Genomic DNA, 25,607 nt, shown 5'->3' with positions numbered 1-25,607 from the left:
GTGATAAGGACTCCGGGAGCAGGAGACTAAGTTGTTTAAAGTTACACAACGTGATCGCAAAAGAAGATCACCGAACCATTTGGGTCACCCTCATGATAGCAGGGTCCCCAGTGAAGATGGAATTGGACACAGGATCAGCCCTAACTGTCATGAATCGACGAGACTATGAGCGTCTATTCTCACACATACCCTTAAAGGACACGTCCATTGTATTGAAGACATACACGGGGCAAAAGGTCTACCCCAGAGGAAAAATAAAGGTGCCAGTTGAATATAACGGAAAGGAAACACAGAAACTATACATGTATATACTACGAGATGGAGGACCACCATTATTGGGACGTGAATGGATCCGAAGACTACAATTGGATTGGCATTCCATTCTGGCACTAACTGTGACTGACAAAAAAGATGATGACATCGCACCTGGACGTCTGTCACAAATTCTGTCTGACGCGGAAGAGGTGTTCCAACAAGGACTTGGGACTCTAAAAGGAGTAAAGGCAACCATAAAGATTGAGGATAACGCAACCCCAAAATTTTTCAAGGCCAGTCCGGTACCTTATGCGATCTGCCCAGCCGTCGAAGCAGAGTTGGAGAGTCTGGAACGTTCAGGTGTACTGTTCAAGGTGGACTGGAGTGAGTGGGGCACACCCATCGTTCCTGTAATGAAGAAAGCATTGAGCAGCACGCCTGGGGAGCCAAGGAAGGTTCACATCTGTGGGGACTTTAAGGTAACAGTGAACCCGATCCTTCACACCGTACAATATCCGCTTCCGCGGATAGAAGATATTTTCGCCTCACTATCTGGAGCGAAACGTTTTACAAAGATTGATCTGGCTCAAGCGTATCTACAAATGGAGGTGGAAGAAGCATCTAGGAAATACCTCAAGATAAACACTCACAAAGGCCTTTACCAGTACAATCGACTGGTATTTGGGGTAGCAGCGGCCCCGGCTATGTGGCAGAGGGCAATGGAACAAGTCCTGCAAGGGATCCCAGGGACCCAGTGTTATTTGGACGACATCCTGGTCACGGGTGAAAATGACAGTGATCACCTTGCCAACCTGGAGCAGGTGCTCACGAGATTGCAGGAATATGGGCTACGAGCGAACCGTCCCAAATGCGAGTTCTTCAGGAGACAGATCTCGTATTGTGGCCATGTTATCAATAAAGAGGGATTATATAAGTCCCCAGAGAAGATTGAGGCAGTAGTCAAGGCTCCAGCACCGGAAAATGTGTCACAACTGAGGTCGTTCCTTGGGCTGGTAAACTACTACCATAAGTTCTTGCCAAATTTGTCTACAATACTACACCCACTGAACACCCTACTGCAAACTGGGGTGCCATGGAAGTGGAGTGACGAATGTAGATGAGCTTTCCAGAAGAGCAAAACACTAATCACATCGAAAGAGGTATTGGCCCATTACAACCCAGCATTACCAATTCGGTTGGCATGTGATGCGTCACCCTATGGCATTGGAGCGGGCTGTCGCACAAATTCTCGGACGGCTCAGAGAGGCCAATAGCCTTTGCATCACGATCACTAACCTCAGCCGAGCGTACCTACGCCCAGATTGACAGGGAGGCCCTCAGCCTAGTGTGGGGAGTGAAAAAGTTCAATCACTATCTGCACGGGCAGAAATTCACCTTGCTGACTGATCACCAGCCTCTTATCTCCATTTTTAATCCGAAGAAGGGCGTTCCGGTGATGACTGTGCAATGACTACAAAGATGGTCACTTTTTCTAGGGGCGCACCACTATGAGATTGAATATAAGGGCACGAAACAGCATGGAAATGCTGATGGGCTATCACGCCTGCCACTGCCTACTGCGGAGGAAGCACCAGCAGTGGATCCTGTCGAAATATTCCATTCGACTATAGTTGAATACCTACCGGTAACTAACGCTTGTATCGAAAAGGAAACCCGAAATGACCCGACACTGTCTCGGGTATATGATTTGATGGTGAAGGGATGGCCAGCACATGGCGACTCACTGTTGCCAGCATTCTCGACAAGGAGAGAACAGCTATCAGTGTGCCGGGGGTCCTTGATGTGTGGATCCCGAGTGGTAATTCCACTCAAGTTAAGGGATAGAGTGCTCAATGAGCTTCATGAGGGTCATCTGGGAGGGGTAGAAATGAAAAGCCTAGCCAGGGCTTATGTGTGGTGGCCAGGAATCGATAAACAAATCGAGGACCTGACCAAGAGCTGCTCAGGATGCCAGAAAGTCCAAAATGCACCACCACAGGCCCCTCTACACCCATGGGAGTGGCCCTCATCTCCATGGCAATGGGTGCATATTGATTTTGCTGGTCCATTCATGGACTCAATGTTTTTAATAGCCGTGGATGCACACTCGAAATGGCCTGAGGTCATCAAAATGTCCTGCACCACCACGGAGAAAACTATTGCAGTCCTACAGACCATTTTGGCCAGGAATGGCTTGCCAGAACAGATTTGCTCCGATAATAGACCACAGTTTGTGTCCGAAGAGTTCCGGAGGTTCTTGAAAAAGAATGGGGTAAGGCATTACACATCCGCCCCGTATCATCCAGCCACAAATGGATTGGCTGAGAGGTTCGTATAAACCTTTAAGAAGGCAATAAAGGCTATGTACAATGACAACATTCCGCTGCAGCACAAGGTGGACTATTTCCTGTTCGCCTACCGGAATGCGACACATGCAGTCACCAACCAGGCCCCAGCCATGATGTTCTTTAACCGAAGGTTAAGATCTCACCTGGATTTGCTCAGACCAAACGTATGAAGAGATGTTGAGAGTAAACAATTCCAGCACATCCATGAGAAGCCAACAAGGAGCTTCAATGTAGGGCAACCAGTCTTGGCCCGCGACTACCGAACAGAAAAATGGCAGCCAGGAACGATATGCACACGGCAGGGCCCACTAATGTACACAGTGGATGTTGGGGAGAGCATCGTGAGACGCCATGCTGACCAGATCGTCGAGTCACAGGAACAAGTCAACCCCATGCCTTGCCCATATGTACCTGGTGATGAATCCGACGTACAGGTCGCATCTACCCCAGAAACAGTAGCATCGGAAGCTGATGAACCAACCAACGACAGGGGGCCAGAATCGCCTCCGCACCAAGAGCAAGACACTCGGGAAAGGTGCTATAAAGAAAGGATCAGGAAGCCTCTCCAAAGACTGAATATATAAATAGACTATTTTCAGCTAATGTTGCATGTTAAAAGTGTTAATTGTAATTAGTTTGATATTTAATTGTTAAATGAGTGTTATGGTACTGTTAATCTAAAAGGGGAGGAATTGTAATGTATATACCTTTAAGGGGGGAACTATCTTTTACAGCTCATGTATACTGCAGTACCGGCAGTGACCAGACCTGTATAAAGCACTGAGTAGTAATCGGTACGGATCAGTTCCAATGTGAGCTACGTTGAGTAAACACCTGTTGTACCGTTCTCCTGCAGTCTGTGTCTTATTATACACGGACACAACATGCCCGAATACACTTTCTTAGGTCGGGGTCATTGACCATGTCCAGCAGGTTCTTGACGGGATTCCCTCTGCCAAGAGGGAGCCTGTCGGGGCTGAAGAGGAGCCTGAGGGACCAGAAGAAGCAGTAAAGAGCTCTGGAGAAGGAAGGAGTTGCAGCATTTGTGGTCATCAGCAGAGGTCAAGGCCTACAAAGGTAGGTGCTGGAGGCAATGGAGGAAAAGGAAGCTGCTATTAAGCCCCCTCTCTCACCGTGTCAGCTGTGGCTCAGTTGGTAGCACACTCACCTCTGAAGGTTGTGGGTTCAAGTCCCACTCCAGGGGCTTGCTGTAAGATTCGCGAAATTTTCATAATTAATCACGCAAGAAGTCAGGGTTAATAAGACAGCTTTATTGACCAAAAGAAGCTTGTACAGAGAAACCTTTGATAAAAGGGCACACAAAATGGCCACCAGACCTCGTGACCAGCTTCTGGGACTGTTTGAATTTCTGTTACTGCAAGCCAGACAGGCTTGTGGATTGAGGACTTTAAAGCCCGCGAAAACCAGTTTCGGGAAACCGAAACTCATGGAACTGGGTATACATATTGATTAGATTATAAGTACAGGACAGATTTGGGTAGCAGGATGAGGCCCATCAAGAAATGGGCGGACAATTGAATGAACACTTTAACCCATTTACTGTACAAAGGAAAAGCCGTTTAACAGCCATCAGGGCCACCTCCAGACCGATCAATATACAAGCCAAGTTACGGTGACAAAGCAAAGAGATTATCGGCCCAGGAAGGCCAGTTCAGCTGTCACCAACTCCCGTTATGAAGACAAAACACCCCTGCAGAGAGTTCTGCCCGCCAAAATTATTACAAAGACAGGACTATGATTTGGCGGGAGATAAGAATGTTCCAAAAGGGTATAACTGTGGATTGAAAAAGTCCATCAGTAGCTTCGGGGTTTCACGCTTCACTTCAGGCTTCACTTTTTGTACGCTTCGGGAAGTACGCTCAACGCTTCGGAGTAGCTTCGGAACTTCTACGGTACTTTTAGTGAGTTCTCCATCGGTACGCTTCGGGACAGACTCCATCGGAACCAAGCAGCATTTCGGTTCGGACCGTGTTCGGTGTTCGGGCAGGCAAGGCCCGGCCACGACGAGAAGACGACGAGGGTGGCCCGGGTACTTTTGTCGGGAGATCATCGACGACCCAGGCCGAAGAAGAAGACACCCTCAGAAGGACAATCATTATGACTGTATAAGAGGACAGTCAGAGCCCGGCACTCCAGCGTCCCAACATCACATCGGTAATGGATTCACCCATGTGCATCCAGTTCTGAAAATCACGTCGGTAACGGATTCATCCGTGGCGAGCGCTCACCAAGGCTGTATCGACTGCCTCATCGCAGGAGAACCAAGAGGAAAACAAGCTGCGCCAGAACTTTCCAAACCCACGTGACGACGGAAAGCTGTGTCAAAAGGCTGCAAACCCCTTTTCGCAATTCTTAAAGTGGTGAGCATGATCCCGAGTTCCTCAAGTTGAAACTTAGTTTAGGTCTAGGGGAGGGGTTTAAGGGTAGTTGTAATGTGTTACCCCTTTTACGATGTGCCGTGTGTTCCCCATTTCCATAAAGTTAAATTTATAGATGTGTGCATGCTTGTAGTTTCTTTAATCTATGCATATGACATGTATTTTATAATGTTGCAAACTGTTCAATAAAGGCACCCATTTCGTGCTATTCGACCTGGTCTATTGAGTTTTTCTGCACTACAGCTTCCTGCACCTAAGTCCAAGGTCGAGGACCGTAGGGGCGAGTGGGTCGAACCACTCACGGGTAATTATTGCAAGAAGCCTGGCAGGAGACCAGAGCAAGCAAGAGAAACCCCCTACAGAGATGGCGACCGCGGCAGGACCTTGGCAGCAGGAAGGTAGTGTTTTAGAACAAGGTCTGAATAAACAAAATGTGATGGATGAGAGAATAGCGGATTAATTTTTGGGAAGGTAAACCTTACAAAACAGTGAATATCTGACCTATTAATAGATAGGCACCCGCTAGACGCAGCCATCAAGTGGACAGAAAGCAAAGAGCACAAAAGATCTGTAGAAAAGGCAGTCTGGCTGATGTGCTACAAGAAGCAAGTCCAGCTTTTGGACCAAGTCGTTGTAGCACAGACGGCCCAGATAAAAGGGTTACTAGCAGAAGTAGAGGAAAAGGTTGCGGGAGGAAAGAAACTGATTGAGTCGCTCAACGCGCTGAATCAGGAACGCCAATCCGTAACCCATCGCCATGAGACCAAGATAGATTACTTGGAGTGTCAGGTCATTGAGGCCAAGGCCAGTGAAGGTAGAATAAGGGACAGGTGTTTCCGCCTAGCTCAACAGGTAGAGGCACAGGAGGAGAGTATTCTGGGAGCTAGAGCAGCGTACAAGATGGCCATCGAGGATAGGTCTGAGAACGCCGACCATAGCACTTGCCAAAGGGAACTAGAGGACCTGAGAACGGCCCTAGTGAAGGCAAACGGCTTGGTGTGTCTCATAAACCCACCAGCGAGCCAGCTACTGTTAGCCAAGGAATCCAAAAGACCGATTCCGCAAGAGGCAGTGGTGGTACCAACCACCATGATGTCGGCACCTCCCAGCTATAGTGAGTCTTGGGATGAGGGGAAGGAAATGGTGAAGTCAGTCGAAGAGATTCCGGAGGTAGAGCAGCCCCAGGTAGTAGGGTCGAAGCCGGTACCGCTGTGTCCCGTTCGACACCGGAGGCTCGGTCCGGACAACGAAGATGGCGAGGACGGACCCCTCGTCAATCAGATCATAATGCCCCACAGCGCACAACAGCTAAGGGCAATGGTAAGCCACATCCCAAAACTCTCCGAGTCAGGCGATCCCTTCGTCCATTTTAGGGACGTGGAGCAGACCGCAGCAGTTAATGACTGCGACGGGAGAGAACAGTGTAAAATGCTGCTGTTCTCCCTGGACAGCTCAATACTCCAGTGTCTTTCTGACGAGAGCAAGAGAGGGCACGGAGTGTATGAGGACTTATGGGACGAGGTCCTGCAGGTTATGGGGGAAGATGACGGAAATCCGTTCCTCCGATTGGGTAGGACGGTACAGCTAGAGGGAGAGCCCCCAAGGGTTTTCGCCGGAAGGTTGTGGTCAGTGTATCGGCGCAGCTGCCCGGGTGGGCCGGCCCGGAATGGGCTGGACGATGGCCAAAGGGCTCATTGGCTCCGGTGCCTGGTCACCAATTGCTTGCCCCAGGTGAGGGAGCAGGCCAAAACATGGTTTGACCCCACTAACCCCCGCTCCACGGAAGAGTTAGTACTAGATCAGCTCACGATAGGTTACAGGAACAGCAGGAGTAAGGAAGTGCCTCCCCCGAAGGGAAAGGTGCATGAAGCGAGGCCTGCAGCTCCTGTTAAAAGGGAATGGCATCTGAGGAAATCTACATGATATAAGGGGTTAATTTCAAGTGCTTGCTGGGTAAAAGTTCTCAGACTTGACACTGGGCAAGTGTCGATGTGTAACTAGAGCTATTGCACGTACTCGAACTACAGCCAAGAACAGATGCCTGCCCACCTAATGAGAATGTAGAAGTGGAATAATGAGTTTCTTTGATGTACCAATGACCTGATAACTTGTGACCGAAAGCAAAGCTTGCCTCCCTTATATATGATTAAAGAGGACCTCCGGTTACACGATTCATGCCCTGTTATAGATTAACGGTTGACTTATGTGTCCAGGATCCTTCTGTCAATATGTTATTCCTACCTGATGATTAATCTAAAATGTATCCTGATAGAGGAACAAAGGGATTTCAATCAAACTTGTTTGTTACACTGTATAAATATAGAACGTTTACACTGTATCATTGGAATAGTAGCCTCACCCCTTGAGTGGAGGTGCTGATTCCCCTTGCAAGTGAAGTAAAATAAAAGGCCTGTCCGTCTGACGAATCCAAGTGTGTATTGAGTCATTACCCAGAGCTAAGAAGTAAGGCACTTCTACAATTTGGAGGTCCCACCGAGATGGCTTGCTGTACCAATTGGTGAGTTAACAGACGCCGAGTACGTTGCTCGGTTGGGAAAATCCCATCGGCCGAAGGTGGTGTTTTGCCACATTTTTGGGACTTTCCCTGCCATAAGCATAGCTGCGCACAGTCTGTTTATTCCATTGGACAGCACTGCCATCGGGTAATTGACTCACAAGGTTCGGGGGTTAAACTGCCGTTGTGACTGCTTCCCTTTCAGAAACGGAACAGAGGACCAGCCATGAGGCGCTGACGCCCCGCGAACAGGATCGTGCAGAAAAGGACTGTAGGAAGCGCTGAAATAAAGGTACCAGAGAGAGAAGGTTAAGTCAGGAATTTGATTAACTAAGGAGCTAGCGATTTATTGGAAATTGAACTAGCAAGGTTCCAGCTTGCTGAGAGAGAAGGTTAAGTCAGGAATTTGATTAACTAAGGAGCTAGCGATTTACTGGAAATTGAACTAGCAAGGTTCCAGCTTGAAGTTAGCTGGGACAAATTGAAGGCCCTTTTTGCTAAAGATTTGGCTAAAGGGAGTAGGGTAGAAGGAGAGAAGAGCTTGAAGTTAGCTGGGACAAATTGAAGGCCTTTTTTGCTAAAGATTTGGCTAAAGGGAATAGGGTAAAAAAAAGAGAGAAGAGTGGGCGGATGTCTGAAACACAGTGTCAATGTTTAATGTTTATGAGAGTGAGTATTTAACTACTTGTTATTATCAATCAACTTTGCAGCTTTGTCCAGTAAGGCTGCATAGGTTGGGGATTTAGTAACACTTTGGTTGTTGTTTAGCAAGTGTATTGTTTATTGTTTATTGTTATATGTATTAATGTTTAGTCATGTCTGATCTGTAGAGGCGTCCCACGCAGATCATAGAGTGTTACGGAATTGTTGTATGTTTTAACTAAAATATTTAAGCTGAAAAAAAAAACTGCAGAAGGGGTTGGAAAAGACCCAAGCCGGGGAAGTGAGTCCCGCGGCGGAATGTATGGTTGAGAAAATAGTGATGTCTTTTACATGATCCACTAAGCTATTGTGGATTCAGTATTTTCCCCAGTTAGAAATACCTTCCACGAGGGTTGAGAACCCTCGAGTTTTATATGTATGTATAGTTTATTAATCTGATCTGTAGGGGCGTACAACGCAGATCATGGATTGTCACGGGAGTTTAGATTGTTTTAAGTGAACCATTTAAACTGCTAAAATGAGTGCTAGCGCCAGTAAGCCACCCGAGAAAGGCACGCCAGCAGCCTTTATGTTAAAGAACTGGTCAATCATCCATTGATCACCTACCAAATTGGTCCAAATGGACTGTAAATAAGACTAGACCCTTTCCCTCAGATAGTCATTTAACATAGAAAGAATTACTTGCCTCGAGAAATGTTTAACGGACAAGAGAGAAATAGAGAACAGCCAGATAAAAAGACTGCCTCTATGTTTGTTGAGTCAGAAAAAAAAAAAAAAAAAAAATTACCCTGAAGAAACACCTTTCTCCTCTATTATGGTAGGATAACAAGGTAACTATAGAAGGATGAATAGAGGGGAATATAGAGGAAGACGTGGTAGAGTAAGAGGGTATGGACGATCTGGTAATTGTTACAATTGCGGACAACCCGGACATTGGGCAAACCAATGCCCTGTGAAAAATCGTCAGAACAAAACCTCCAATAATGGACCTCCGTTAGAGAGTAAGGGCTAGATTTTCAGTATAGACAGTTTTGGGGCGCTAAGCTTAGCGCCTGCCCGAAGTTATCGCCCGCCCCAAAGTAGCGCCCCGTTGCCGGAAATTCAGTGGCTTCGCCCTAAGAGGTTGGTGGAGCGCTAAAAGAGGCTTTCCACTAGTATCTTTAGGCGCTAAGCCGGCGGTGGAGAGCGCAACACCCGAGCTCGGGCGCAGCGCACGGCAGACACTCTGGTGCCAGTGAGCTCTTAAAGGGGAAGGGTGCATGTATGTTTTTCAAATGCAAAGTCTGGAGGAGGAGGAGGAGGAGGAGGAGGAGGAGGAGGAGGAGGAGGAGGAGGAGGAGGAGGAGGAGGAGGAGGAGGAGGAGGAATAATAATAATAATGATTGGTGCCCGGAAACATAATTAGTCCGTTCAGAACAACACACAGCTTACATCCACAGAGCCTTTTGTACGACTGCCCTTTAATTTGCGCTCCCCAGGGTGTGTTGCGTTCCATTTTACAAACGCTCTGGACGCCAGGCGCACAATGGGGCGGTCCGACTGAAGTTTGGATTCGGGGCGGCCAAAGGGCGTTGCACGAGGATGTGACGTCATTTTCTGCGCGCGCATCCGGCCGGCCGCTAAACTTTGCGCCGGCGCTAACGGGCAACTTAATTTGGGGCGGGACGCAAACTGCGCTGCGCCCAGGCGCTACACGCATAGCGCCCGAAAATCACTTCTCTTAAGGCGCTAACTGCTGGCGCAAGCAACTGAAAATCTAGCCCTAAAGGTCCTAATTTCACTGTCCATAACCCTTTTTCGGACCAGTCAGGAGGTTACCCTACAAACGGACAGGGATTTAGGAGAAATAGAGATCAGAATTACTGACTGACACCAGCAGCCCCAGGCGCCACAGACCACCAAATGCCCGTTGTTTCTTTAAATTCACACAGCGAACTTGAAATTAAAATGCAAATAGCTGGGAGACCTATGTCATTTTAGTAGATACAGGAGCAACCTTTTCGGTGTTAGGGAAAGGATATTCTGAAGGAATGCCTATTAATGGGAAAAAGACTCCGATAGCTGGATTGGCTGGAATACTACAATGCTTGAATCAATTGACTCCCCTCACAGTAAAAGTAGAAGAATTTGAGGAAGAACACTCCTTTCTGTTATCAGGAGATGTCTCTATGAATTTATGTGGAAGAGACTTGCTGTGCAAAATGAATGCTACAATCATTTGCTCCGCATCAGGAGTAACAGTAGAAATCCAAGTAGATAAGGCATATGAGTACCCAGTAACAGAAATAAAACACCCTGTTCTTTACGCATGGGAAATTGCCGACCCAAGTTTGAGTCCCAAACTTGTCAGTCTGTTAGGAGCGTGGGGATTCATTACAAGCTCCATAAAACAATACCAGGAATCCCTGAAACTAGGGAAATGGCATCCAAAATTGCACTGCACGGCCTGCTATGACAAAACAGGACAAGATTATCAGCCGTTTTTTAATTTAAAATACCTCCTAACTATTAGACTGCACAGCCCTATAAAGTTACAATTAATCCAGCTGCACCATTACCCAAAAGGTCACAGTATCCATTGTCAGAGAAAGCAGAAAAAGGAATTGAGCCAGTGATGGAATCATTGTTAAAACAGGGAGTTAACGCCGGATAGAATAAAGGTCGTTTGCAACACATCGTTGCCAAAAACTAAAAGAGAAATGAAGCATTTTCTAGGAATGACTGGCTATTGTAGACAATGGATATTGAACTATTCAGAAATAACCAGACATGAGCATGACAAATTTGGAAAATTCGCGGTTACCTGACTTCCTCGGGAACCCAGATTAAAAATGCACAAGAAGTGCAAAATCTTTTACTAGCTATTCAGAGACGTAAACAGATTGCAATTATTAAGTGCCAAGCGCACATGGGGCATTTGGACAAGGTTGCGCTTGGAAACGCTGCTGCAGATAGCGCTGCTAAGTCAGTAGCTATATCAAGTACTGAACGACAAGTTTCAGCCTTCCCTGTTAGGGAAAAGCCAGAGATACCGCAGCCCCCGTCCTTAGATGATGTGCTGACCCATCAAGATAGGGCCAGTTCTGATGAAGTAAAGGAATGGGTTGTTAATCATTGTTTTAAAAAACACTGACGGCTTATGGGTTCATCATGACGGCCGCATGGTGGCACCCAAATCATTACTATCACCAATTGCCCGATGTGTTCATAAATTCACCCATGCGGGCAAAGGGGGGATGGCGGACTATATCCTCAAGACCTGGTATGCACCAGGAATCTCAAAGTTGGCAAAACAAATATGTGAAAATTGTACTATCTGCCAGACCATAAATGCAGGGAAAATAAAGAAGGTACAGCCCGCATCCCACCCAAACCCCATGGGCCCTTTTGTACACTTACAAATGGATTTTATTGAATTACCTGTATGTATGAGCTTTAAATATATATTAGTTATTATTGATATGTTTTCAAGATGGATTGAAGCGTTTCCTTGTAGAAAGAATGACGCTACTACTGTTGCTAAATGTTTATTGAAGGACATTGTACCTCGCTTTGGGATACCAGCAAAACTGTCAAGTGACAATGGGTCCCATTTTACGGGAACAGTGATTAAGGAACTATGCAAAGCTTTACAGATTAACCAGCACCTTCATTGTAGTTATCATCCACAGTCGGCTGGACTAGTGGAAAGATATAACGGGATGCTGAAAAACAAGCTTGCAAAACTGTGTAAAGAAACTGGACTTAAATGGGTTGATTTGTTACCCATAGCTTTAATGACAATGCGGTCTGCTACCAACAGAATTACAGGATTGTCGCCTCACGAGATCGTCATGGGAAGACCACAAAGATTGCCTTTTTCGGCACCTTTAACAGCTAAACAAATGGACATTCATAAAATGGAGGAAGATATGTTGAGTTATTGCATTGCACTAACCAAATGCATTTCTAGTTTCCATCAACAGGTGAAGGAAGCCCAGGTCGATCCCGCTGAAGGAAAGTGCCATACTTTCGAGCCAGGAGATAACGTTTACATAAAAATCTTCAAACGAAAGAATGGCCTTCAACCCAGATTTGAGGGACCCTTCCAAGTACTCCTGACCACAAACACCGCTGTAAAAGTAAAGGAGCGACCAACATGGATACACGCGTCCCATTGTAAGAAGGCATCAGTTGAAGACAATACACTACCAAGATGAACTGGATTTGGACTCTGATAAGATTGTTCCTTTTGTTAACGATAATTGAAACTGCCATATGGATTTACCCAGATCCTCTGAAAGGCAAACCATGTATAGAAGAATGTGTACTTTTAACCAAAAATCTCTTTTATGTTATATGCTATAATGAGACCATGAAAGTTCAGCTTCAGGACCATACTATGCAGGTACCCCCGTATCAACCCCTAAATCTTAGGGTAAGACAGGGTAAGATAGTAGAAGAAGATAGTGGACAGAGGCTTGATAAGCTGTGGGTCACATGCCCTGATACTGTATTACCAAGTGACAAAACTGCGAACGGAGGGGTTTTCTGCAATGGTAATTCAAGAGGAGGACTGGCCCTGACAGCTAAGTTAATGTTTTGTGATAATCCTTTTACACAACCCCTCGTTTCAACATCAATTACTCAGAAAAGAAAAATTAATAGGACCGCTAGGAAACAAGGAGGGAGAAGTAGAAGACTGTTAAATAAGCATAACTATCATCAAGTTAATACCTTTGTATACATGAGTTATCTGTACGCTAAAAGACAGAACCTTGCCAAATGCTGGATATGCAGCCACATCCCTGTGCATGCAGAGGGTGGAATACCTCTAAGGCCCATTCCCTTCGAAATAAAAGAGATGGTAGGGTGGTTATTACAGTCTAATACCACCTGGAATAAGGAGGCAGCCAGTACATTTCAGACCCAAAATAGTTTAAACCCAGATCAGTTGGAAAATGAATAGAAAGATGTAGGATACAACCTTATAAAATTTGAAGGGTGGTTTCATCCCCAATATGATAATCGAAGGAATCCAGAGAGTCTATTAGTGCATACCCTTGGTTACCACAAAATTGGACTGGGTCATGTTATTTGGGATATGTAGTGCCCTATATACATCATATTTCATCTTTGGATAGCCACCCTGGGACACGAGTAAAACGAGCCATTACAGAAACTGAAAGGTTCTTTGCTATAGCATTTCCCTGGTATGGAACAGGGAAGCTAGCAAGAGAATCTATAAGCATGGCAGCAGTGTTGGAACAAATAGCCAATGATACTGCTGATGCTCTTAGTGATGTAAACGCAGAAATGGTGGCTTTGCGCACTGTTGCTTTACAAAACCGCATGGCTCTGGACTATTTGTTGGCAAAAGAAGGGGGCACATGTGCAATCATAAAAACCAAATGTTGCACCTATATTCCAGATAACTCAGAAAACATCACCAATCTGGTAAACCACATAAAGAAGGCCGTAGAGAAACTACGTCAACCTGAACCATGGTCAATGTGGGATTGGATTTCAGGATGGGGAGGAGCATTGGGAAAGCAAATTTTGGAAGCTTTTATCGCAATTGTGATGATAATAATTTTAATTAGTTTATTGATTGGTTGTTTAAAATTATTGTGTACAAAAGTCCTTTCCTTATTAGCGTCAACTCCTCCAGTACCAATGATGTCTGAATATGAGGATATTAAGGGTGAGACCTTTGATGTAGAGTTTCTTAAACTTAGCGAGATAGATTGTCCTTAGAAAGGACAAAAGGGGGGAATGAGGAAATCTACATGATATAAGGGGTTAATTTCAAGTGCTTGCTGGGTAAAAGTTCTCAGACTTGACACTGGGCAAGTGTCGATGTGTAACTAGAGCTATTGCACGTACTCGAACTACAGCCAAGAACAGATGCCTGCCCACCTAATGAGAATGTAGAAGTGGAATAATGAGTTTCTTTGATGTACCAATGACCTGATAACTTGTGACCGAAAGCAAAGCTTGCCTCCCTTATATATGATTAAAGAGGACCTCCGGTTACACGATTCATGCCCTGTTATAGATTAACGGTTGACTTATGTGTCCAGGATCCTTCTGTCAATATGTTATTCCTACCTGATGATTAATCTAAAATGTATCCTGATAGAGGAACAAAGGGATTTCAATCAAACTTGTTTGTTACACTGTATAAATATAGAACGTTTACACTGTATCATTGGAATAGTAGCCTCACCCCTTGAGTGGAGGTGCTGATTCCCCTTGCAAGAGAAGTAAAATAAAAGGCCTGTCCGTCTGACGAATCCAAGTGTGTATTGAGTCATTACCCAGAGCTAAGAAGTAAGGCACTTCTACACATCAGGAGGGGAATCGCCCTCCCCAAGCCAAAAGTAGTTGTTACGGGTGTGGGAAGGAAGGTCATTGGCGCCGGGACTGTAAAAATCCCTGGAAGGATTTAAAGGGAAAAGCTCCCTCAGCCCCAGCCCAAACGCCCATCCGGGAGAAGGGAGCCGATGTGTCGATCCATCCCGATGCGATCGAGTCAGTTTTAGAGGCAATGCGGTCTCTAATGACCTCGCAGGGGAAGGTGGCGGTCGCCAACGGCCCTGTTGCTCCCCCAGCCCAAACCGCAGAGCCCAAATGACTAAAGCCAGCGCAGCCCGTCTACCTGTGTCCGCTCCGTTATGACGCGTGGAGAAGACCCCTTGTGGAGATGGAGGTAGAGAAGGAAAAGGGTAGTTACCTGTTGGATACAGGGGCATCATGTACCGTGATCCACACAGCTAAACCTTTTGCCTCACCTCTGTCTACCCAGGCTCCGTTCTCAGTAGCGGGTTTCACAGGCAAAGAACAGGCTGGCGCATTCTCCATCCCGCTCTCCATTCATTTGGGAGCACTCCAAACCACATGGACGTGTATCCTGCTGAAGTGGAGCGAGGCAGGGGGAAAAGGCATCCTCGGGTCTGATTTCTTGGTGGAACACGGGATCCTCGTGGACCTTAGAAATCACTGTCTCTGGGGAGCCGAGAATGGGCTAGGCAAGGTAGTCGTGATCCCAGGGAAGGGAGAAAAAGGGGCCCTGTGCACCATGAAGCCGTCAGGAGGTTACGACCTCGAGCTTATGGTCGCGGACGTCCCAACGGACTTGCAAGCGTGTGTGTCGGAAAATCTGACCGCGTTTGCCACCCACAAGCACGACTGTGGGAGGGTCACCGGGTTTGAGGTCAGCGTAGATGGGGACCCCATGATCCGACCCCAAAAGCAGTATAACTTCCCCAAGGAAGCAGAACCCGACATGGAGACAGCAATATCTTCATTGGTGCAGCAGGGCGTGTTGAGGCCGATAGCCACTCACGTGAACTCCCCTTTATGGCCGGTAAAGAAGCCGGACAATTCGTGGAGGGCCACGGTGGACTACAGAGTCCTCAACAGTAACATCCCAGCCTGCGCGCCCACGGTAGCAGCAGTTGCCGACCTAATAGGGAGTATTCCAGCATCCGCGACCACGTTCACGGTGCTGGATATCTCGAACGGTTTTTGGTCCATTCCGTTGCGGCGGGAGGATCAGTACAAGTTTGCCTTTACTTTTAAAGGGCAACAGTACACTTGGAACTGCTTGCCACAGGGTTTCCACAACAACCCCAGCATTTTCCATCAGTGCATGGCAGGAAGTTTAAAGGAATTTAGCCAGCCCAATCAGATAGTGCAGTATGTGGACGACTTGCTCCTGTTCACCGATTGAAGGGAGGAGCACGGCCCACTATTAGCCAAATTATTGGAGCTACTGGAAAGGAAGGGTTTTAAAGTAAACCCAAAGAAAGCACGGATCGGCCAGCAGGAGGTGAAATTCCTGGGTCTGGCCATCCGCGCTGGGGAAAGAGCCATAGACAAGGCTAGGCGGGAATTGGTACAAGATTTGCCAATTCCAAACACAGTAACGGGTGTGAGGTCCTTTTTGGGACTGACCGGGTACTGCAAAGACTTCATCGAGGACTATGCAGCCACAGCAGCCCCGCTACTCTGACTCTTACACAAGGGAGTCGAGTGGTCTTGGGACGAGGGTTGTCAGTCAGCATTCGAGAAGTTGAAGAGGGACCTGCAGACCGCGCCAGCCTGAGTGGCCATAGATGGGGGGGAGGAGTTTTTCCTGGAAGTAGCCGCCAGTGGAGACAGCCTGAGTGCTGTGCTGCTCCAGGAGCAACACGGCAAGCTGAGACCGGTGGTCTACTCCTCCAGGGATACACCCCACAGGCCGCGAGATCTACGTAGACGGTTCCAGCACGGTATCTGCTGGCGAACGACTCACAGGGTGTGGAGTTTATGACCCCGCGGCAAACATTGCCCTGGCGATTAGGCTCCCCAGCACTATGAGCGCACAGCAGGCTGAACTGTCCGCGGTGGCGTACGTGGTTACCCACCCCGAGATTTTCCCAACCCCATACACGATTTGCTCGGACAGCATGTTCACATGCAATTCGTGTACGGAATACCTGGCCATTTGGTCTCGTCGCGGATACACCTCCGCGGACGGGCGACCTTTAACAGTTAAGCCGTTGCTGGAAAAGATCCTGGCAGCAGTGGGGGAGGAAGGGGAAGTGTTCATCCACAAGGTGAAGGCTCATTCCACCACAGAACCCCGCAGTCAGGGCAACCAGCAGGCGGATGCGCTAGCCAGGGAGGGTGCCCGCAACGGCATTTTCTGGGACCCCTATGGACCCGGACCCGTGGCAGCGATCCGAGGCAGGGAGGGGACTCCAGGGAACACAGGGGTGACACCGCCCCTAGACCTAAAGACCGTCCAAACCTGGGATCCCGCCCTGAAAACAGTCCTCAATGCTATCACTGAGGGCAAGCAGGTAGAGGGTCCGTACAGCACGGCAGCCCTCTCAGTCAAGGAAGGCATGTTGTTCCGAGAGGAACAGTGGGTTGTGCCGCAGCAGCACCGGAGGGAATTCCTTCAACTGGCCCATGAGGGTCCAGGGGCAGGGCACCCCGGGCCTGAGGTTACCTGGCAACGGGTAGAGCAGGCGGGATGGTGGCCGGGACTTCGAGACGATGTCCGCGAGTTCTGTACAAGCTGTCTTGTGTGCGCTGCAAACAACCCAGACCCCCAGAAAAGGAAGGTGCCCATGGGGCACATCAGTAGGGTAGAGGGACCATGGCAGTCGATACAGGTCGACTACATAGGGCCCCTGCCCACCGCCCAGGGAGGCTATAAGTACTGCCTTGTCCTGGTGGGTGTGTTTACCAAGTGGGTAGAAGCCTTCCCGTGCAGAACAGCTACGGCGCTGGGTACTGCCAGGATCTTGATCCGGGAAGTGTTCTCACGGTGGGGGCTCCCCCGGTTTGTGGAGTCGCACAAAGGGAGTCATTTCACCAGCCAAGTGATGCAGAACACCTTCATGCTCTTGGGCATTGAAGGGAAGTGGCACGTAGCGCACAATCCCCAGTCATCCGGGATTGTTGAACGCATGAACCGGACCCTCAAGGAAAAGCTGAGGAAGGAGACAATGGGCTCGCCCCAGAAATGGGCGGAGCTCCTGCCTCTAGTCCTCATGGGGATCCGAGCCAGCCAGTCCAAAAGTACGGGGTACTCCCCGCACGAGTTAATGACTGGGAGGATCATGCGAACACCCACCCATGTACTAGCCCTGGTGCTCACTGAGGGCCAGCTCCAAGAGGTGAATCGGGACAAGTTCGTCCAAACCCTTTTGGAGCGCCTGAAACAGGTTTATGAGCAAGCGGCTGGGAACATGGGGAGACAGCATCAGGGCAATCGACTGTTGCTGGAACCCCGTAAGAAGCAAGAGTGGGAAGTCGGAGACCAGGTCATGGTTAGGAACTATGCCCGAGTAGGGAGTCTAGAACCACTGTACATGGGGCCCTACAGCATTGTAGACAAGGCCAGCCCCATGGTCTACGCAGTGAAGGTGCCCCGACGTACTAAATGGTTTCACATTAACCAGTGTAAACTGTTTAAGCCGGGTGCACAAGGGCCAACAACCGGGGCCAGGTCTGAGGACAAAAATCCTCAGCCTGAGGCAGGGTCACAGACCACACAGGCTGGAACCGTAGCTTGCGTGAGGGGAGAAGTCATCCCATTGGAGTGGGAGGTCTCCCCGTTGATCTGGGATTCGGACGAGGAAGAGCCCGAACGGCTCGACCGCACCCCGGACCCGATCACGGAGGAGGAGGAGGAGTCGGAGGCCGAAGGTCTCGACCCCGACTCGAGCTTAGGGGAGGTAGGGATTGGAGGCGGAGACTCACCACCTGTGGGGACAGGTGGAGGGGAGTCGGATGCCACAGATCCCGGCCCCGGGGGGGCGGAGCCTGAGGGAGGGGAGCCGGAACCGGCAGCTGTGGTGGGACCACAGGCTGCGACGGTGAAGGTCCCGATCCCCGGTCCGTTAGCCCTGGGAGCCTCGCCCAAGGCGCTCCCTCGTAGGTCGACCCAAACACCTCAGCCTGTAAAGTCTTGGCCCGAGTCACCCACTCCCAGTAGACGCCGACTTCAGAAAGCCCAGGAAAGACATGATTCCCGTTCAGCAGCGACAGGCTGCGGGGTATCAAAGCCGAAGGTCAGTGCAGCCACGCCACAGGGAGCGGCACGCTGCAGCCCTCACAGGAATTAGGTAGGCCGCCCGAAGGAGGGCGGCGCTGTACATAAGTTTTAGGTAATGATAAGTTAAGTTAAGTAATTTTAATGTTGATTTAAGGCATGTAAAGTTTAAGATGATGGGGATGTTTTAAAAGGTAGTTTTCGAAGTCTGCCCAGTATGTGTGTGTGTTTGGAAGCAGGGTCAGGGGACCCGGGCGTCCGTTTAATTAGGCCAGCACCTATTGGGAGCCTGGCTACATCATCTTATCGGTTACAGAAACCAGGAGTACAATGGAGAGGATTCTCGTGGTGCTCGCGGCGATCGGGTGCGGGTTGGCCTACCGAGGCCGCACCAAGGACGTCATCGTGTTCAGGTGCTCCGGGGACACAGCCCCCATCGCGACGGATGGGATGGGGAAGCGAGAGGTTGAGGAAACCGCCACCTACTTCCACCAAGGGAGATGGCCAGGATGGCTGGGGTCGAATTCTACAGAATACTCCAGCAAATCCGGGTTTGCCTACCAAGAGACTTGGTTAATGTGCCCTCGAATGAGGATCATTGCACCCAGAGTCAGCGTTACCGTGGGAAAGAGGATCTGTTTGGTGTGTAATGGGAACATACCGCTAAGTAGATGGTGGTGGCTCCGAAAATTGGGAAAGAATATGAAGAACTCTACAATCGAGTGGGAGCGACTGGGTAACAATACCCATCGGACAATTACAGGGACTCACGGACAATTACGTGTGTGTTGGGACAAATGGTGGGAACCAGATGAAGGGATATATGTCTGCATGTGGGGTTCGAAGCGCGCTTGCCCCAAAGGCATATCCATCTTTTTCCAGAGGCAGTGGCAAGATGAAGGGAAAGGGATGAGGTGGGACGTCAGCACCCGGGCGTGTGGAGCTCCATTCTCCCTGATTCCGGTAAACGCCACTGAACTCATCACCCGCCCACGCAAGCCCTGCCCACGATTCTGGTAGCACTAGCCCAGAGGGAAGGGTGCCCCACCACCACAAAGGGACCCGGGAACGGTTTAGTGTTGGTACCCACCGGTCAGATGCTGTACCAAGGGGTACACTACGCGGTGGCCTCAGTGATTTTAAACCTCACTGAGGTACGATTGCCGGAGTGCTGTCCCAAGGAAACGGAGCAATTGTACCAGGTTCTGTTAACCAGGATGTTCAGACAATTTTATGAATTTGACTTTGCCAACATCGACAAAGCCAAATTGTACACCACACCACAGGAAGTTTTGGATCGGGTAGGAAGGCAAAGAAGGGGTACTGTAAATGACATTTTCACTGCTTTTAGTACCGGGACATCTGTTGTCAACGCTCTAGACAACATGGAGCTGCAGACACAGGTTAATGGTCTAAAGGCCCAGTTAAAGAACATACTGACAAACGAAAATAAGGTAGTGGGCTCTGAGCTACATGAGGACCAGGCCATGACACTACACTTAAAAGAGATAATCGCTGAGCTGGAGAAACACGCTAGAACGGTAAATGCACTCATTAGGGAGGATCGGAATGCGTCCGATCAGGCAGCACAGAACGAGGCTTGTGTGCTATATGGGGCGTGGTTACTGGGCGAGGGCCGCAGTAATCTGGAGAATTTAAAACAAGGTTTGGTCCCGTCCTGGATCAGCAATAAGCACTTGCAAGCGCTCCACCCTTTTGAGAACGCATTAAGTCCATGCCAGCTCAGACTAGCTGCAGAGGCGTACCCAGCCCCAGTGGACTGTGGACGCTCGAATCACACTATCATGGGAATAGTGGTGAGGATGCCGGTGTTGGGTCCCACAGCAAAACCCGCCCCGGTATACAGGGTGGAGAACATTGGAGTCATTCAGGGGGGTGCGCACATTCGTTACGCAGTGGTCCCGCCTCACATCATCAGATGGGAGCGTACGATGACAGGGACCGACCTCTTGGGGTGTCGAAGCCGGGGAGCACACATCATCCTGTGTCCCCAGCACTTGAATGCCTTTTTAAAACCACAGTGCGGGTTCAGAGCCACTAGCGCGAAGCCGGTAAATTGCACCATGGAGGCAATGGCAAAAGACCATGTGCCCCCGCAGGTGGCATATATCGGAGGTGGGACATACTGTGTCACCACTGCAGCGCCTCACTACCAACACGGACAGCACAGGTGGTGTCCGATCAGTGACAGCAGTTTCTGTTTCAAACCCAGGGCTGAAGTTCAAGTGGCACAACAGCGAATTGTCCCCATTCCTGTACCTTCCACCGTTCACCTCACTGTAAAAGAGAATTTCATGGATTTTGAGCGATTCGTCGCGCATTTTGGTTATGTCATTCCCCCTCTCCCCGAACACCTCACCAAGATTTTAAAAGCCGTAATAGTTTCACAGAAGCATTTTCACACACTAGAGCAGAAGACATTGGAGATAGGGAAAGACATATTAGACATAGTCACCCCACCATGGTGGGACCTGTTCACTAATATAGAGATCCCGCCCTGGATTAGAATAGCATCCCACATCCTAGTAGTGTGTCAGGTTTTGATTGTAATGTATTTACTGTTCGTGCATTGCAAGAGAGGTAAATGTCTCCAGAGGCACGAGAACACAGGAGAATGGAGAGAACGCTATGTACGAGTGGGTGAAGAGACCCCCGCTTAGGGTGCTATGTATTAAAGGATAAAGCGTTCCTCCACTCTTGGTTTTGGTTACTATATGACTTAAGTGTATGAATACTGTTGTGTTATAACCGGTGATCGAGTTTTATATATTTTTTTTTGTTTAACAAAATGTGTATGTAGAGGTGTAAAGGGTATCGGCTCCTTTCACATCTGAAAGAAGAATGTATTATAGTTTAAGGTAGTGCTGCCTATGATTGTCCAACTGTACACAATGTAATTTTTCTGAAATGGGAACTGCATGTGTCGTGGGGGTTATAGATAGTTAATCACTGGGAATGTTTGGATGTGAGGAATCAGGGATAATTTGCTCACCAAGGGTTATTGATACTTTAAGCAAGCTATCAGTATCACAGGAGGGACTGTAAGATTCGTGAAATTTTCATAATTAATCACGCAAGAAGTCAGGGTTAATAAGACAGCTTTATTGACCAAAAGAAGCTTGTACAGAGAAACCTTTGATAAAAGGGCACACAAAATGGCCGCCAGACCTCGTGACCAGCTTCTGGGACCATTTGAATTTCTGTTACTGCAAGCCAGACAGGCTTGTGGATTGAGGACTTTAAAGCCCGCGAAAACCAGTTTCGGGAAACCGAAACTCATGGAACTGGGTATACATATTGATTAGATTATAAGTACAGGACAGATTTGGGTAGCAGGATGAGGCCCATCAAGAAATGGGCGGACAATTGAATGAACACTTTAACCCATTTACTGTACAAAGGAAAAGCCGTTTAACAGCCAACAGGGCCATCTCCAGACCGATCAATATACAAGCCAAGTTACGGTGACAAAGCAAAGACATTATCGGCCCAGGAAGGCCAGTTCAGCTGTCACCAACTCCCGTTATGAAGACAAAACACCCCTGCAGAGAGTTCTGCCCGCCAAAATTATTACAAAGACAGGACTATGATTTGGCGGGAGATAAGAATGTTCCAAAAGGGTACAACTGTGGATTGAAAAAGTCCATCAGTAGCTTCGGGGTTTCACGCTTCACTTCAGGCTTCACTTTTTGTACGCTTCGGGAAGTACGCTCAACGCTTCGGAGTAGCTTCGGAACTTCTACGGTACTTTTAGTGAGTTCTCCATCGGTACGCTTCGGGACAGACTCCATCGGAACCAAGCAGCATTTCGGTTCGGACCGTGTTCGGTGTTCGGGCAGGCAAGGCCCGGCCACGGCAAGAAGACGACGAGGGTGGCCCGGGTACTTTTGTCGGGAGATCATCGACGACCCAGGCCGAAGAAGAAGACACCCTCAGAAGGACAATCATTATGACTGTATAAGAGGATAGTCAGGGCCCGGCACTCCAGCGTCCCAACATCACATCGGTAATGGATTCACCCATGTGCATCCAGTTCTTAAAGTCACGTCGGTAATGGATTCATCCATGGCGAGCGCTCACCAAGGCTGTATCGACTGCCTCATCGCAGGAGAACCAAGAGGAAAACAAGCTGCGCCAGAACTTTCCAAACCCGCGTGACGACGGAAAGCTGTGTCAAAAGGCTGCAAACCCCTTTTCGCAATTCTTAAAGTGGTGAGCTTGATCCCGAGTTCCTCAAGTCGAAACTTAGTTTAGGTCTAGGGGAGGGGGTTAAGGGTAGTTGTAATGTGTTACCCCTTTTACGATGTGCCGTGTGTTCCCCATTTCCATAGAGTTAAATTTATAGATGTGTGCATGCTTGTAGTTTCTTTAATCTATGCATATGACATGTATTTTATAATGTTGCAAACTGTTCAATAAAGGCATCCATTTCGTGCTATTCGACCTGGTCTATTGAGTTTTTCTGCACTACAGCTCCCTGCACCTAAGTCCAAGGTCGAGGACCGTAGGGGCGAGTGGGTCGAACCACTCACGGGTAATTATTGCAAGAAGCCTGGCAGGAGACCAGAGCAAGCAAGAGAAACCCCCTACAGAGCGCACATAAAGCTAGGCTGACACTCCAGTGCAGTGCTGAGGAAGTGCAGCACTGTCGGAGGTGCCGTCTTTCGGATGAGGCGTTAAACCGAGGCCCTGTCTGCTCTCTCAGGTGGACATAAAAGATCCCATGGCACTATTTCGAAGAAGAGCAGGGGAGGTGTCCTGGGCCAATTTTTTTCCCTCAACCAACAAAACAAAAACAGATTATCTGGTCATTATCACATTGCTGTTTGTGTGGGACCTTGCTGTGTGCAAATTGGCTGCCACATTAAAACAGTGACTACACTTCAAAAGTACTTCATTGGCTGTAAAGCGCTTTGAGATGTCTGGTGGTTGTGAAAGGCGCTATAAAAATGCAATTCTTTCTCTCTCGCTTTCTCTCTCTTTCTCGCTTTCTCTCTCTTTCTTTCTCTCTCTATCTTTTTCTCTCTCTTTCTCTCTCTCTCTCTCTCTCTTTCTTTCTCTTTCTCTCTCTTTCTTTCTCTCTCTCTCTCTTTCTTTCTCTCTCTCTCCATTTGTGGACATCACATTCATTACCACCGCTGCCTGGATCCCACCACCACCTTGCACCACGTGGTCACGGATGCAGTACCGAGAGGAGCAGATAAGAGGGAAATGGGATAGAAAGCCAGGCCAACGTCATCCAATGTTTAATTTTATGGTGTTAGCAGAGAGCTGGTGAAACAGTCTTTGTTAACATTATAGCCCTGGGTTACTTTAACTCCCGAGCCTTATCTGCATAGAGTCATAGGGGGAGAAATTCGGTATCGCCCCGTTTGGGGCGCTAGTATTGGCGATGCGCAAAGTTTAGCGCCAGGCGCAATTTATCACCACCTCGAACGATATTGGGTTGCTGCGCCCCTGAAGGTGATTGCAGCGCTAAATCAGGCGCTGCACGGTGCTCCTAAGGCGTTAACCCGGCGGCGCAACTCAATTTCTCGGCGGCGGGGCGCAGCACAGATGCTGTCAATAATCAATTTGCCCCAGACACACTGGGTCAATTAACATCAGCAGACACACTCAGCGCCTTGTAGGCCTCAAAATCAGCGGGGACCTACCTGTGGCAAACAAAACTTTCAAAACATGGAGAAGGTCAGGCAGAAAGCGGAGCGCTTTAGTGATGAGGCATTGGATGCTCTGGTTGGCGCAGTGGAGCGCCGGTGAGATGTGCTCTACCCCGAAAATGGCAGGAGCCCTCATCAGAGCGATTACCGCAGAGCTTGGAGGGAGGTTGCCCAAAGAGTCACCTCCATCAGCATGGTGCCCAGGGCTCCTGTGCAATGCAGGAAGAAGTTCAACGACCTCAGTAGAGTCGTTAGGATGAGTGCCTTTTTCACAATCATCTTCATCCCTCCATCTGCACCTCACTTTGTGGCCAGAGGGTGCGCGAAGCCCCAATGGCCAGCTGTCATCCAGCACCCATGGCCCTTTCTGGAAACACACACGCACACTCAGCTCAGGGCATAATGTAAGGGCTACTCTGCCATGGGGGGCATGTAATGTCAGCTCACGGCATCATGTAAGGGCTATTCTACCATGGGGGGCATGTGATGTCAGCTCAGGGCATACTTTAAGGGCTATTCTACCATGGGGGGCATGTAATGTCAGCTCAGGGCAGAATGTTTCATCATTTCCTGTCCTTTCCCCTGCAGTCCAAGCTGGCGAGGAACCGTCGCGAACAGCTTCGTACCGGAGGAGGCCGGCCTCACCTGCAGACCGTCACACACCTGGAGGAGCGAGTGCACCAGATTGCTGGAAGCCGGATGAGTGGTCCTGTCGCCTCTGGAACTGCCAACCCCATTGTGCACAGCGATGGTAAGGTCACCACCTTTTTGAACTCTCTCCTTCCACTTGTTCCCCCCACCAGCATGCTTTTTCACTTTGGACCCAAGTCAGAGCATTGCAGCACTCATGAATCCCTTGCTGCCACCCTGTCCTTTTGCTAAAGCCACTCTTCAACCTCCCTGCTTTCAGATGCTGCATCACCAGGTCGGGACCCGGGCCCTCAAGCTGCCAGTGCGAGTGACTCTAGAGGCGATGAGGAGGAGGAAGCCGGACCATCCGTGCCACCCTCAGGCGAGCCAGCCCATGTCCAGACTGGGGAGATGCCTTCCCTGGAGGGGAGCGGGGGGGGGAATCCTCTGAAGAGGATGCAGCTCCAGGACCCAGCGGGCTGCAGCAACGCGAGGGGGGTAGGGAAGCTCGGGGGCACGCGTCTCCCCGGAGGGCGAGTCAGGCCGCGAGTGCTGCTGCACAGAGCGCAGAAGAGGTGCGTGCCC

Source organism: Somniosus microcephalus, chromosome 9, assembly GCF_052327205.1.
Source record: "Somniosus microcephalus isolate GS21.2 chromosome 9, FLI_Smic_1.0, whole genome shotgun sequence".
In the NCBI taxonomy this organism is placed as follows: Eukaryota; Metazoa; Chordata; class Chondrichthyes; order Squaliformes; family Somniosidae; genus Somniosus; species Somniosus microcephalus.
The sequence above is the reverse complement of the archived record's forward strand: the minus strand, read 5'-3'. Positions refer to the sequence as shown.